The following is a 15,184-nucleotide window of genomic DNA, read 5'->3' as shown; positions in this document are numbered from 1 at the left end:
ATAAAATTAAAGTCTGATAGTCATAAAACTAAGCTTGTTCATGAATATGAGAGCATGGGGAATAAAAAATGATGTTTACAAAGATGAGAGAAAAATGATAGAAGAGTATGTGGAAGTGAGAGAAGTATGAGTGACACACACAAAGACTGGGAGTAGTGTCACTCTTCCCGGCTTCTCTTTTCTAACAGTCCCACTATTGTGTGTCACAGTTTTTCTGATGTACGACACCGCGTCACATTTACTTACGCCGCTCCTCTGGCATTCTCGCGCCAAATCCCCGTGGTCATGTCAGTTTTCTGAACCTGCCACTTTTGTGTCAACATCTATTCTGTAACAGTTTAGCCGGAACATTAAGCTTCAGGCCTCGACTGCAGTGACAAATCTGTGGTGGGCCCCACCACGTTCCCGCTCACGGTCAGCCACCCGGCAGAGAGTCACTCGGGAGGTGGAGGCGGGGAGGGTCGGTTGTCGCATGAATACAGATGATGTCACGTCTGACTGGCTTGTTTTCAGCGATGAATCTGAACGTACATCACAGAGGGGAGGATTTTTTTCTTTTTTCTGAGGCTGGTGTCTCACTCAGCGAGCAGACAGATGTGGAGTCCAGTGGGAGCAGCTTGTAGAAGACGGATGAAGCAAGGGAAGGAAAGATGGATCTCCTTAGCTGTCCATCCATACATTTCTCTATCCGACTCTTCATTTCTTCACATCTCTCTCAGCTCACTTCTTCATCCTAAAATCCCACTGCTCTGCTATCTCTTCAGAGTTGCATCTCTCCGTCTTTGCTGGGTTCTTTTCTTCTACATCTTCATCATGCCATCTCTTTACCCTACATTTCTTTTCTACTTTAGTGTGTTCTACTTCAGTGTTACATCCCACTATTTCTTTATCATTCCATTATGCTTACATCTGTCTATCTCTGCACTCTTCCATGCCTCCATCTCTTTTGCTCATGCAACCATCTCTCCATCTCTGGTTCTCCCATCCCTTCATCTTTCTGTCCCCACATTCTTTCATTCTTCTTTTCATTCTGTCATCTCTGCATACCTCTCCAAATCTATCTTACCAAGCTCTGCTTCTCTCCACTTTTTTACCATCCAACTTCTCTCCATCATCCATCACCTCTTTGTCCTATATTTTTTTCTGTCGCACTGACAGGTCATTGTCAGACAACAGAGGACACACTTGTCATACCTTTTTGTTGCTTGGGCTGTGTTCTCTCTCTCTCATTCACCTTTCTGTATTTGTCACCTCACTCTCTCAAACCTCCCATGTGACAACAGTCGCTCTTCAGCTCGTCCTGTCAGCCAACACCGATCTTGCCATGCACTCACCTTTTACCTTATCACTACCTGTGATATGTTGATTTCAGCCCCACACTGTGGCTACTACCGATGCAGTGTGTGTGTGTGTGTGTGTGTGTGTGTGAGTAAGAGAGGACTATGATTACTGTCATACCGAGACACACACACACTCATTATTTTATTAGCGAGGGACCATCTCTTTGCTGCAGTCCACAACTCACCTTTTCTGTTCACATCAGGCTCTGCTGCAGGGTGTCACCGCTATGAAATTTAAAATACATGTGCGCACGCACGCACACACACACACATCCACAAACACAAACACACTCCTCTGACAAGCATCCATGGTACTGCTTCCCACTGTTTCGGGTTGTAAATGCGAAGTGAAGGCTTTATGACACACTGGCTGTGGCAGGAGCAGAGGAGGTGAGAATGAAGCCATTTTAAAAAGGGGCCACGGATACTACAGTGAGAAAATGCTTACTCTGTTTATGACCCACATCTAGTGTGGATGATGATAATACATTTATTATTTGTAGCCATAGTCTCAAGAGTTATTGGGGCCGAGTGCTGTTATGTAGCTAACGCTTTTTCTTTTCTCATCCTCAATAGACTTCCTTTAAAAGTCCCATACAGAATTAAGGTCAACTCACGTGTTGTTTCATTTTAGATCGGGTTTAGATTCTATCAAAGCCTTAGTCCACACAGAAATGCACCCTGCATGTTGTCAGGACATAATGTCACCCAAAGCACCTGCCACCGACCGACCGTCCACCTGCAGGATTTGGTTTCACTAGATGTTTTACCTGAAACCTCCTCTTTTTTTATTGGATCACACAGAAAACAGTCAATCAGAAAAGAGGCTCAGAGTCTCCTCTCTTCTGAATGACTGACACTGACCTGTTGTTACTAGAGCTCCAGAGAGAAACCTGAGGATGGAGATTGAGATTTTTTTATAAGAACATTTCTAATGGATAAACATTTCAAAATAAAACAGCAAAAGTGTAAAAATTCAGTTTTGTTGAAACTGATTTGTGTCCGTGGCCTTCACTCCTATTATATAGGTGACAATATATTGAACAAGTTAATTGCTGAGATCTGGGAACACAATGACGTCACCACAACAAAGTGACAGAGCAAGAAACACTAGAGTTGTCAGATGATCCGACAGTTCGTAAACAGTTTAGCTTGATTATCTGATTTACTCTATTTGGAGGTGACACGGAGAGTTGCAGTGCACCTGAAATGTCACTAATGATCTCTCTGTGAAAGGGAAAACGGTGTGAGCGCATATAGTCTGTAAACTGATGGATGTTGGATGTGTGTAACAATTTATTACCATTAATCTTAATTTTCTTTTCCAAATACGACAGTAGTTCAATGCCAATTTATCCTACAGCTCTGATTTTCTTTCTTTTTTTGTAACCCTCAGTGCCTTTGTTTGGACACATACATTTTGATGAGGTTCCCCTAACCTAAAATATACATGCTGACAACTTGTGGCATGGTGTTGTGAACAAACTATTAAAATAGATGCAGTCTGTGAATTTGGTGAATGTGTGGCAAAGGAGGTGGAAGAGACTCAGAGCAGCTCCTATTGCGCTGTCAGACACTTTGAATAGAGATTAGAGTTGGACATGGCTGCATAGTTATGGGGATGATTTTGTGGAAGATGATTTCATGTAAACAGTGCCAACCCAAGAGGAATATAAACATGATACTAATAAAAGTTGTGATTTAGATGTCTGATCATTGAATAAGCAAACAAGGCTTAGACTAAGCTATCACTTCTCAAGGGACATTTGCACACATGCTGACACACAAAATGAGTTGCATACAAAATGCAATACAGTAACAGTTGAGGAAAAATAATTAGTCTTTTTGCACAAATCCGTGTGATAGGTCTTCATAACCAAAGTCTGTCTCTGAATGCTGACTAGTGAAGTGGCTGACACTAGTATGAATGGACTGTACTCTGATAGTGCTGCAAACACACTAGTGTTGCTTGTTCATGCCTGCTACCGCCAGTTTCATCTAACTAAAAGTTTGATTTCTTTTCATTAGACATTTGATTAGTTTCTGACAGAAAATGCCACTGTCTCCACATACAGCTGGTAAGGCGGCACGGTGGCACAGTGGTTAGCACTGTTGCCTCACAGCAAGAAGGTCCTGGGTTCGAATCCCCGGCCGCCCAGGTCCTTTCTGTGTGGAGTTTGCATGTTCTCCCCGTGTCTGCGTGGGTTTCCTCCGGGTGCTCCGGTTTCCCCCACCACTAAAAACATGCCAGCTAGCCTGATCCTCCAGTCAGTGCCCCTGACCAAAGGCACTGGCTCATAATCTGGAGTTGGTCCCCGGGCGCTGCACCGCGGCTGCCCACTGCTCCTCAGGGATGGGTTAAATGCAGAGAAAGAATTTCACTGTAGCTGTATATGTGACAAATAAAGTACCTTTACCTTTAAAATAGTTGTAATACCCATATTGACAATTATAGTGGAAAGTGTCAGATTTATCTGCTCTAATCTCAGATCATGAGCGCTTAAATTAACATCAAGATGTTTTGCAGCCGCCACGTACACACCACTCCGCCAGAGTGCCCCCCTACCCCCCCACCCACACACACACACACATACTGTATTGCTACTGTATTGCTATTTTTGATGTTATTGGGTAATGTGTTGTTGATTTTCTGGTTGCCTTTGTGTTTACATTTCTGGTGAAAACCACCTGATCTAAGAAATATTGTGTTTTTTTTTTATCCTTAGTCACATTTCTAATGAAAGTTAGAAGACTTAATTTTAGTGTGTTTTCAACTAGAAGCCATGGGAAATGCTGGTGCATTTGAGCACAACATGTCACATTCAGAAGAAATACTTCTTATATTCTTATAATGTGATTGTTATTATTTATATATTTTTTCAGATTTCCCAGGATTCCCATCATTTCTAAAATCCCTGGCTGGCTGCACAGAGAGAAAGAAAGAAAGAGAGAGGGGGAGAGAAATCAGCCCTGCATACATCACAACAGCCAGGAAAAAAAGAGGAGGAAGAAAAAAAAAAAAGAATATAACTCCCCTGTGATTAGACCATATGCACCCGTCAGCTATTTCCTTGTGCAGTAGGGAAAAGCAGACGCCTGCGTTAGAGAGTTTTATATGTACAATATACTGTATGCCTCCATAATTAACCACAGCCACACAGAGTATCTCTGCTGTGCTTCCCATCTGTCATTGCGGAGAGAGACATCGCAGCGTCTCACAAACTTTTTATTCACCAAGTTCTTATTTGGCAGTGAGAGTGTAGAATCACGTCTTTTTTTTTTCTAGTTTGGGTGAGTGTAGTATTGATTATCCTACGAGGTGTTGTACTGGCATGCTTACATGCTGTGTGGAATATTGATTTCCATGCCACTCCAGATGTTGGGGGAAGTTTATTTGATTTACAGGCAGTAGGGAGGTTGGCAGCATCTCTTCTTCAGCAGTGCAGGGTGCACATGGCAGACCTCATCACTGGGAAAGAGCTCTGTGTCCTCCTTGTAGCATATGGACTCTGACACTGTTCATGCAAAAAGATGCCATTTCTGACCAGAAACTGCCAACACTGCCCGCTGCATGTCAAGTCTCAAAAGTTATCCAGTGTTGTGAGAACATTGGTTTGCTGCTTCTTCCCACTAAGCAATAACTCCATGTGACCTTCATACTGCATACAATTATAATTTTGTATCAATAAGTAGCATTATTTCTACATCAATGATATTTTCCCAAAGCGATGACCTCTAAACAAAATAAAAATAAAATCTTTCACAAAATTCTAAAATGCTCTGGTTAAAATTATGACATTTGTGGTGTTAGGGTCAAATTTGACCCGGTTAGAATGATAAGAACGATAATGAGTTAAAACTGAAATCACAAGTGCAAAACCAACGTTTCATGGATAAGGAAGCCTAACAAAGTAACCAAGAGATGAGAAACAAATTGAATGAAAATAAATGTTTTTAGTGTATTTTACAGCTGATTTAAAACACGGGTCAAAACTGACCCGATCACCATACATGGTAGCAGAAAGCTAACACAAGACGAAGGTTAAAGCAGAAGTGAGTGGTCCGGTCGTTTTCGCTAACGCTGCGTTCCAGGCAGGCTTTTGAAATCGTAAATTACAGCTTCAAGTCACAACTTACGACTTTGTAGCGTTCCAGGCAACCCACTCGTGTTTTTCCGACCTGTTTTACCGGTGAAAGTCACTATAACGGCCACTCGTAACTTCCGACCGGTGAACTCGTACCAGATCGAACTGGTACCACTTCACGGTCGGAAAAATACGAGTTTCCTTGAACGCACCATAACAGTCCTCGTCCCTACGTCGCCACATTCACGGCGTCCCTTGGCTGCACACACAGCCCTGCATGCCGTTCTCTCTCCTCATTGGATAAAAACTGTAGGATACGATAAATGTTTTCTCCTCGGCTCAGAGCAGAGCAGAGTGACTGGGAGACCCGTGTTTCAGACCAAACACTCTATGTAAGTGATTGCTGTCGGAAGATATAACTATTTAAGACTTATATTAACACAAATATATCACTTACTTCTGCTTTAAGCTATATTTCTGCCATATTTTTGATACTTTGATGTCACCTAATTACACCAATTAGAAAATTAGCACCAGCAGCCTTTTAACTTGATGCAGCCAGCCGCTAATTTTTGCAAAACAGTGGTGGTCATGGGATTATGTATGCTAACCTGAGGTCACTGTGCACTTGAAGCCCTCTTCAACCTGCCTCCAACACTTACAAGTGTCAAGAGGTTCACTACAAGCTGTACTGTTTTACTCTGCACTCTGCTCTTCAGTATGTCAGCTGTTTGAAGCGGTTAAGACTGTGGAAATTTTGAATTAGCCTACCTCTGTTTATGTCGCTAATCATTTTTTCTAATCACTTGATTCATCATCATTTTAGTCCGTCAGTTTATTAAGAGGTTCTGCTTTATCTAAACTGTGCCGTTGTTCTGATTCATGATAATTAAGGTTGTGTTGAATGTGACTCTGTGTTTACGAGTGATTGGGACTCGTCAGGATCTGCACAGCCAAATGATTGAAAGCAGATGCTTGTGAACTGCATGCGTTTTATGTGCAAATAAATCCACAAATATCCCATTAATGAGAGACTGTATGTTCAGTACTTCAATTTTTACAGCTGCCACACCTGTAGAAGAGCTCAGTTGCTCCATACTTATCATCATAAAACAAAACATCATAAAATTATGTAAATCAGAAAGTGTTATTGTTTTTTTCTTCTTCTTCTTTTCTTTCTGGTGATAGTTAATACACACATGCTATTACTGTGTTTTTATTGCAGCCATTAGAGTCAGCGAATGTTACCGGGAAGAGATTCATACCCCACCACCCAGCGTGACCCTGATCCATTTTATCTGCAGTCTGTCTTTCTCTTTATTTGCTGTGCCACACTCAGCAGATCATTGCTTGAGAATCAGAGGACTCCATGTGACTGTGACTCGACATTAGCTCAGTCATACACAGGTCCACTCTCTCAGTTCATTAAGTCACCTGAGAATTATGTGAGGCTGGAGGTGGATCATTGTTCGGGGTTCAGGGTCAAGGGTGGAATAGAGACAGAAACCAGTGAGCGGCAGCACGGTATAGGAGCAGGCAGGCCGGAGGTCATGGACAGGCTGTGATTGGCCACACCTGTCAGGTGAAGACACAGGAGATATGCTCACTAACATTGACAGATTTGTGAACCATTTCACTTTCTCTGTCAACAATCTGTTGAAAAAGTTTTTTAGTCAGTGAAGAAAACCGGGCACACTACACACAGCATCCAAAACTGCAGGACTCACTCAGGTGTAAAAATGGTTTGTCTCCACAACAAAGAGCTAACACCACAGATATTCTATTGTCACTGTAACAAAGCAGAAACAGCAGCTTTAAGGCCATTAGCAATTTCAGTAGAGCTGGATTTAATGATGTTTATAGATATTAAAAGTTATGTATAGGGCTTTTGTTTTCAGTCTGTTTTTTGTTTTTGTTTTTGTCTGAGTGATTATCTGTTGTATAAACCTCAGCTAAGTGTAATTTCAGATTTAAATTATGATTTCGACTTTTAACAATGAAAATTATGCACATATTGTACAAGAAAGAGCTCTGATATCGACCCTAGATAATATCTGAATCGAACCTTCTTTGATGGCTTAAGACCTAAACCACACTCCACACAGTGTGATAGAAATAGATCAAGCAAACTTCACTGCACTGAAATTTCTTGATCTTCTTTTTTTTTTTCATGATGAATATGGTAATACAATATATTATTTTAACTTACCTGTTTCTCCAGGTCTTGGTGTTCATGCACACAGGGCTTCTAATAAATGAGGCTAAATGCATGGTCTGTGAAGTCACAGCAAACCCAACCTGCTACAGAAAACAAGTACAAATGTTGATGAAAAGGTCATCTGGTCATCTTATTATAAATCAAGAAAACAAATATGTTGTTTGTATCTGCTGAGAGCTTGATGGGAGGAGTGTAATACCATATTTTATCAGTGTGGATTTGTTTGTTTGAGAAAGTGTTTCTACTGTTTGCGTCTAGTCTGAACACCCATATATCATCATAAGTAACCATACTGTGTGTGTTTACCCTCTCTGCAAGGAAACACCAACATAAATTGTGTAACGCATTATCTACTTTTCTTACCTGAAAGTGACTCTGCATTGCATCATTGGCAACAAATGTAAATCATATTGCAATCCAACGCCAACATGACAGGGAGAGATGCAACAGGGGAAGAAGTGAAGTGAATGAATTGGGGGGGTGACAGAGGAAAAAACCAAAAACAAAATTTGGGATAGAATGAAAAATAACCCGGAGCAGGGTGCCTATCTTGGCTCATCCACTGGCTCCTGTTCACTCTAATTTATACATTAGCTGCTGAGGCACTGTTTCTGAGGACACACTCTGCACATTCCTGGCTGTGGGAATAAATAGTGCTGACATAATGTTATGCACATTGCACTCTTAAAAGTTAACTTTAAGCTGTCTGCCTGATGACTGGGTTCCAAGGCGCGCTCATGTATTGTGTCTGAAGTCTGAGATTAGTCTTTTTTTTAATTTTTATTCCATTTCTTCATTTGATTCATCCTCAGTGAAAGAGACAAACTCCTGGAGGGGTTTGGTTTCTTCATGTAATATTTTATTTCACCCCTCTCAGTTGCAGTATTCAGGCAACATGGATTCAAAATAATTTTGACATGGCTGCTGCTTGATGTGCAAAGAAAATGATGTGGTAATAGCTATATGCAGAGCTGCTTGTCTGCATCAAGATACTTTTTTTTTTGTAAACTATGAATCTCGCTTTTATTCGAAACTCCTTTCTTCAGTGATCGTTTGTTAAAGTTTCACGCTCAAGCCCAGAAAGTGTTTATCATTTGCCGACAGTCATGAAATCCTGATAGAGCCATTTCAACATGAGATGTGATAGAAAATGACTGATTAACATTCAATGACTACAGTCCCTCTGCCTCTGGTTGAGTGGTAGTTGCAGGTCAAACAGAAACAGGTGTAAAGGCAACCATTCACACTAGCACTCAACCCCAGAGGATGATTTAAAGTCTCCTTTTAACTTTCACCTTTGGAAAGTTAAATTACATCAGTTCATCTTCACTGTTTTTTTTTCTTCTATCACTCGCTTCATTTCTTTGCCTGAAATTGTTCCTCTGAAGCAGTGATTCATGATAATTAAGGTCAGTGTGAATGTGACTCCTGTTTATGAGTTAGTGGGAATAATCAAAATCTGCACAGTAAAATGCCTGAAAACAGACACTTCTGAGGTTTTCTAACCTTTCTGTTTTTCTGTGTTTCATATGTGACTCCAATTAACCTAACCTGCATGTGTTTGGATTGAAAGAAGTTTTCCACTAAAACAGAAAATATGAAATATTGTCTCACAAAACCTAAAATAGTTACTTTATTCAGAAAAAAAAAATCACTTTTTTTTAAATGTCCTGATGCTCCACAATTTATGGCACTTTAGACAAAGGGGTTGATACTTGACCTCAGCCAAAACACTAAGCTCACAACCTGTATTCAGAAGGGTTAAAACCCACTGTGTAACTTTTCATGTTGTCTATCAACAAAAATGGATTATTTCATTCACAAGTTTGTGTTTCAGTAATAGTATTTACCCCCATCAACAAAAACTGAAGTGTTCTGGTAAGCTTTGAATTTTCCATTCATAGAGCTGACGAGCTCAATGCTAGCTGCCATGTTGTGCCGCCATCTTTTATGTTCATTGGCAGCGTGACTGTAAAGTAACCACAGAAACACTGACACTGGAGCGGTCGTCTCTGGGAGTAATGATTGAGGTGGTTTCTGTTTGAAAACCATCACCACGTCATAGAGGGTCACACTTATGCTGCATTCATGTGGAATCAGGCAGATGGCAAACAAAAAGGATGTCATTTTAGTAGACGAGATAGGGTCGGTAAAATGTGGTTGAGGTAAACAATACGGCATTGGCATATTGTCCCATGTGTATCATTTTGCTGCATGCCGTTCTGACAGACCATTTGTTTGTTTATCCCATTCCATGCAGCAGTTGTTTGTCCGTTTGCCCGATTTCATCTGAATGCAGGATAAAGAATACTATTCAATTGGAACCTTACCACTACATGTAAGGCATTTTTACACAAAACCAGCTGTCCGGACTTCCTGTAACTTTGTGATGTCACAACAAAGCAGGCACCAAGCCCCACCCACTTTTCACTATTCACCATTTGCAGGATTTGGTATCTAAGTATTTCACCTGAAATCTGTTATTTTTCATTGGTTCACTCAGAAAACAGTCAGCCAATCAGAGTAGAGGCTCAGAGCCTCCTCTTCTCTGACTGGCTGACACCAACCTGTTGTTACTTGAATTCCAGAGAGAAAATACACTTATGATTAAACTTATGATGTTTTTGTGTTGCCAAAACCACAACATTTCCTACTTATTGATCAACACTTCAAAAAATACAAACATAGGAAGTGCAAAATATGGGACCTTTAATGGCATGAAATTATCCAATATCAAGCCCTATTTAGTATTTATTTCAGTTCCACTTTAATCCTAATTGAGAGTAACAGTCCACATGATGTGCAACAGTGAGCAGTTAATTTCAGCAGCACAATATTTAGCAGCTTCAGCCAAGCAGATCCAAGGTCAGCTGTCCTCTGCCTCCACTAGTACCACTATGACAATATGCTTCATATTGCCATAACAAAAAAAGGGGACACCAAGCTATAGTATATAGATGCAGCTTATATTGATGAGCAAAAGGGGACAGTGTAGACGTAAGTGCCACATTCAAAAAATTGAGAGTGGGCACTGGCAGAAGAGAAGAGTGGTGAGAGAAAAATGTGAGAGAGTCAAATGAGAAGAGCGAAGGAAGAGGAGACTAAATGAGGAGCTGATGACAGGAGCACAGAGGAAAGAGGAGAGGAAATGAAAAGCAGAAGAGAGGAGAAGGGTCTCCGAGATGAGGACAGGAGATGGGAGATGATGAGAGGAAATTAGAGAAGAGTAGATAAGATGAGAGAACATGAGCTTGTGTTGATTTTCATGGACACAACCACAGAGCATTTTGCACAAATGCCAACAACATGAATGATCACATATACAGTCAGTGTACCCATTTTCCATGTTGTTATTGCTATTGACAGGGGAGGAAGTCCGCAACACCAGGAAGTTTCTGGAGCCTTTGCAACTCCCTAAGGGCCTGATCTACTAAAGGTTTGCTTGTATAAAAACGTGTCTGCCTGTCTGTCTGTCTGTCTCTATCTGTCTGTCTGTCCCTGAGCAGCACGCGTTTCACAGACAAGCCACAACACAGTGTGTAAAAAAAGCCACAACACAGAGTGTAAAAAACTTTACCAGGAGCACGCAATTTAGTGCCTCTTCTAAAGGTTTGCTTGTATAAAAACGTGTGCAAACTTGATGTCACCCGCAAAAAAAATGTGCAAGCTGATCTACTAACCGGGTGCACTGAGGATTGCGTCTCTCAAACGGGCAAAAAAGCATACGTGATGCATTTAGCGCGTTTGCCTTGATGAATATGTAAAATATGGGCGTTTTGGCCAGAACGTGCAAAATATTGGGACGAGTAGATGCAATGGATTCGCCTTCGTTGAGAGCAGGGTTTAGCGGGTTACTCTTAGTAGATCATTTTGTGTGATGAACGTGCAGCCAGAGCAGAAATCTGTATGATTGAGTTCGGGAAGATCAATGCAGACCCAGAAGTCACTCTGAGGCAAGAAACATTGACTTGAATTTGATTTAGTGCAGTCATGAGCCGCCTGTGGAGGTTAATGAATAGTGGAGTGAACTCATGTTACAGACTACTCAAAGACCAAATGCAACCGGCAGCATTCTGGACCATCTGTAAGGTTTCACATAGCATGATGGGAGGCCTGCCAGAGGAGACCATGGGCATAATGTTGTATAATTTGGAAGACATGGTCAGGGAAAGGATAGCTGGTCATTAAATGTGACCATCAGGTTTCTCACAATCTTGGTTGGAGTCAGAGATCGGAGAGGTACCACACCTTCCTGTTGCTATACAGTTGAGTATACGGCGCTGATTGAATATTTTGAATATTAGAAAAAGAAAAGGGAAGAGAAAAAGTAAAGTAAGGCTGAACAGTGCAGGTTGTTCACTGGTTTTTCACATCAAACTCTGAGTGCTGAAAGTATCTCTCTGAAGTTTGATGAAGTCATCAGGGTACTCTCAGTTTGGAAGAAACCGAATTTGCCTGAGTGAGAAACTGGAGATGTAGAGTGGGTGAGCGATGAAGGAGTTCACTGGGCATACCTATACCTGACCTTGAATCAAGTACACAAACCAAAAGGTATAGGGTATGTTGGATGGAGTACAATCTGTATAATTCAACACTGACTGACAAGTTTATTTATTCAAAATAGATAAGAATGTTTCATGTTATAAATCTAGCATCCCTCAGTGTGCTGCACTGCCCAGGTTTGTTGTAATGAAGGAATACAGTTGTATTACTGTATTGCACAGTCTCCCAGTGCAACAATATCTCTCTTTTCAAACACTTTGTGGCTACAACTGAATTCTGTGGCATGAAGGAATAATTCAACTCAAGCTGTGGCAACAGAGATAATGCTTAGCGGGATAAATTCATTGTTAGTTTAAGCGTGTTCAGGGGAATTTGTTGATATTAATAGGAAGATAAGCCAGGCTCATGTTTCATAAAATACACCAGACTCTGTGTTACCCCACTGAGAAGTGATATTTGCAGATGTAACAGGAGTAAAGGATTGATGCAAGGAGACGTTAGCACAGTGTTGAGGAATGGTTAATAACAGTGGAAGGAGACGGGCGAGGCCGCTGGAAGATGAGATGGATGAAGAACAAGGCAATGAAGGGGTTAAAAAAATGCTAAGAGATGAGAGGGGTGACTGAAGTAGAAGAAGAAAGGAGTGATGATGGGATGAGACCGTTAACAAGCTGACTCAAGGTGAGAGAGGGGGCAAAGGACAGATAGAGACAGTGGGTGAGAACGAGAGAGATGAGAAGGGAAAGAGAAGAAAAGGGGTAGGGAGAGGGTGCAGCAGAAAGAGTGCATGAAGGACTGAAGGAAGAAAGTGAAAGCAAAAAGAAATTGAACCAACCTCAGTACAGGAACAAGAGAAAGGAAGATTAAGAGAGCAAGATGGCCTGTGAGCGTGGCCTTGGCCTGAGCAAGGCCATTCGTATTCCAACCTGGATGTTAATGAGCAGGTTGGATGGAGGGGTGAGTGGGAGGTGGAGGTGTGTGTGTGGGAGGGGGGGTTGATGAATCAGACCAGGCTGCCACCCCTGATCTTTTATCTCTTCTTTGACAGGCTGCGTCAAAGAGCAGCATGCCGTCCTCAAGGCCTGCAATCTATTACTACCCCATCGTCATTATGATCGATCCATCAGGAAACAACTCTGCAGGGGGAAGCGGTGCATGGGTGGAGGAGTGGGAGCAGGGTGGGGTATATCAGGTATATCAAAACCTTCATTATACTTCTGCTTCAATAATTAAGCATCAGCTTTATCATTTAATGTTTTTAGCTTGAAACTCGACAAAGAACTCAACAGCAGTAAGTGAACAGAGCTGGAAAATATAGATGACTTTGTTGATTTCCATTATTCGACAGATCCATATTAGCCAATCATGTATTATCATAATATTCAAGTCACAGAGCAGAGCATCTGTTTTTCTAACAGATAAATTGTCTGCATTCTGTGAAACTTAGAGTTACATAACATTATTACTTAACCCAAGTTGCCACCATTATTGAAGCCACTGTTGTGAATATATTAAATTAAGGCCCAATCCCATTTCACCCCTTGGCCCTACCACTTACCCCTACCCCTCCGTTTTGCGCGTTCACGTGTAGGGGTAGGGGTGTCCCAATCCCCGTTAGGACAGAGGGGTTGGGGGAAGGGGTAGGGCTACATAGCCCTCCAAACGGAGATTTTTCAGAGGCACACTCCAAACGGAGGGGTATGAAAATTTCCCAGAATGCATCTTGCGGCAGCCGGCAGCGGTGGCTGTAAAACGAAAAGCTGTTTTATTTCTCACTGTAGCGCGGTTATTACGTCACTTTATTAAGTTTTAATATTTTTTCTTGCGAGAAAGTAACTATTTAGGTCCCAAATGTGCGGTTAGTTTATCCAAATGACGGCGGGTTAGAAGTTTGCTCCGACGATTTTTCGGAGAAGTGAAGCTCCAGGAGGAGCGGCTCCTCACAGAGGCAGCAGCCGGTCTGCAGCGCTGCTCCACCGGCCAAATTACGTTCTCGTCCCGGTCCCGCCGGGAGAGAAGGCGGTCGTTAATTAACTTATCCGCGGGTTTTTAGAGGTTTACCACCAGCATGTTAAATTATTTTCAGCATTTAAATGTTGGTCTCATTGATGAAATCTGACAATTGTGGCAGTAGCATTAGTTTATTTGGATGAAAAGTTATGCTTCATGTAGCCTACCAGTCAGAGGAGCAGGCAGCGCTGCCTCTGGGCTCTGTGTACAGAAATCACCACATTTACATCAGTAAATAAATGTTTTACAATGAACCGATCAGCCTGCATTAAGTTTTATCTTATTTTATTAAGTTATATGGAACACGCTATTTGATTTCTGGCAAAAGCTCGCCGCATCAGCTTACGTAAAAGCCAGTGAGACTACGTGATGACGTATGTGATTGTTGAAGGGGTGTCCCAATTCGGAGGGGTTGACTTTCTACCCCTACCCCTTGTAGCTCCGTTTCAAGGGGCGAGGGGCAAGGGGTAGGGGAAGGGGTAGGGGTAAAAAAGAGAAATGGGATTGGGCCTAAGTATCATTGATAATAGTGAGTGTCACATCATATGAAGTTTGTTTAAATCAAGTTGCAGCTTGGAAATCGGCTTTAAAGTTGGGATCATATTTTTTATACATATAATCAAATGAGTCTTGTGGGATTCTGGAAATATCTTCAGCAAAAAGGCGCCATTTAGATGTTAATAACATAACTGGAGAGGAAGGATGTGAAATATCTACTGTGTTTGAACTTGATTTTTCCAAATGACATTTTCACCACTGAAAAATGTCAGACGTGGATGCTGCGACAACCCATCTGATGAGCTCTTGCTGTCTTGATGCCTTAATTTACTGTATGTGGTGTATTCACACAAAAATCTAATTTAACAATGAAATGATGATAAAGATGGATAAATGAAGAAGCAGCTTATGGAAAAAAAGAAACTCAAACATCCACTGTAAAGATGTTGTTGTGGGCATGCAAGCTCTCTGAAGAGATAACAGGTTGAGACTGTTTGAAAAATGACCCCGCACACTGATCACTGACCAGA

This window comes from Trachurus trachurus (assembly GCF_905171665.1).
Source record: "Trachurus trachurus genome assembly, chromosome: 14".
NCBI classification, from domain to species: domain Eukaryota; kingdom Metazoa; phylum Chordata; class Actinopteri; order Carangiformes; family Carangidae; genus Trachurus; species Trachurus trachurus.
The sequence above is the reverse complement of the archived record's forward strand: the minus strand, read 5'-3'. Positions refer to the sequence as shown.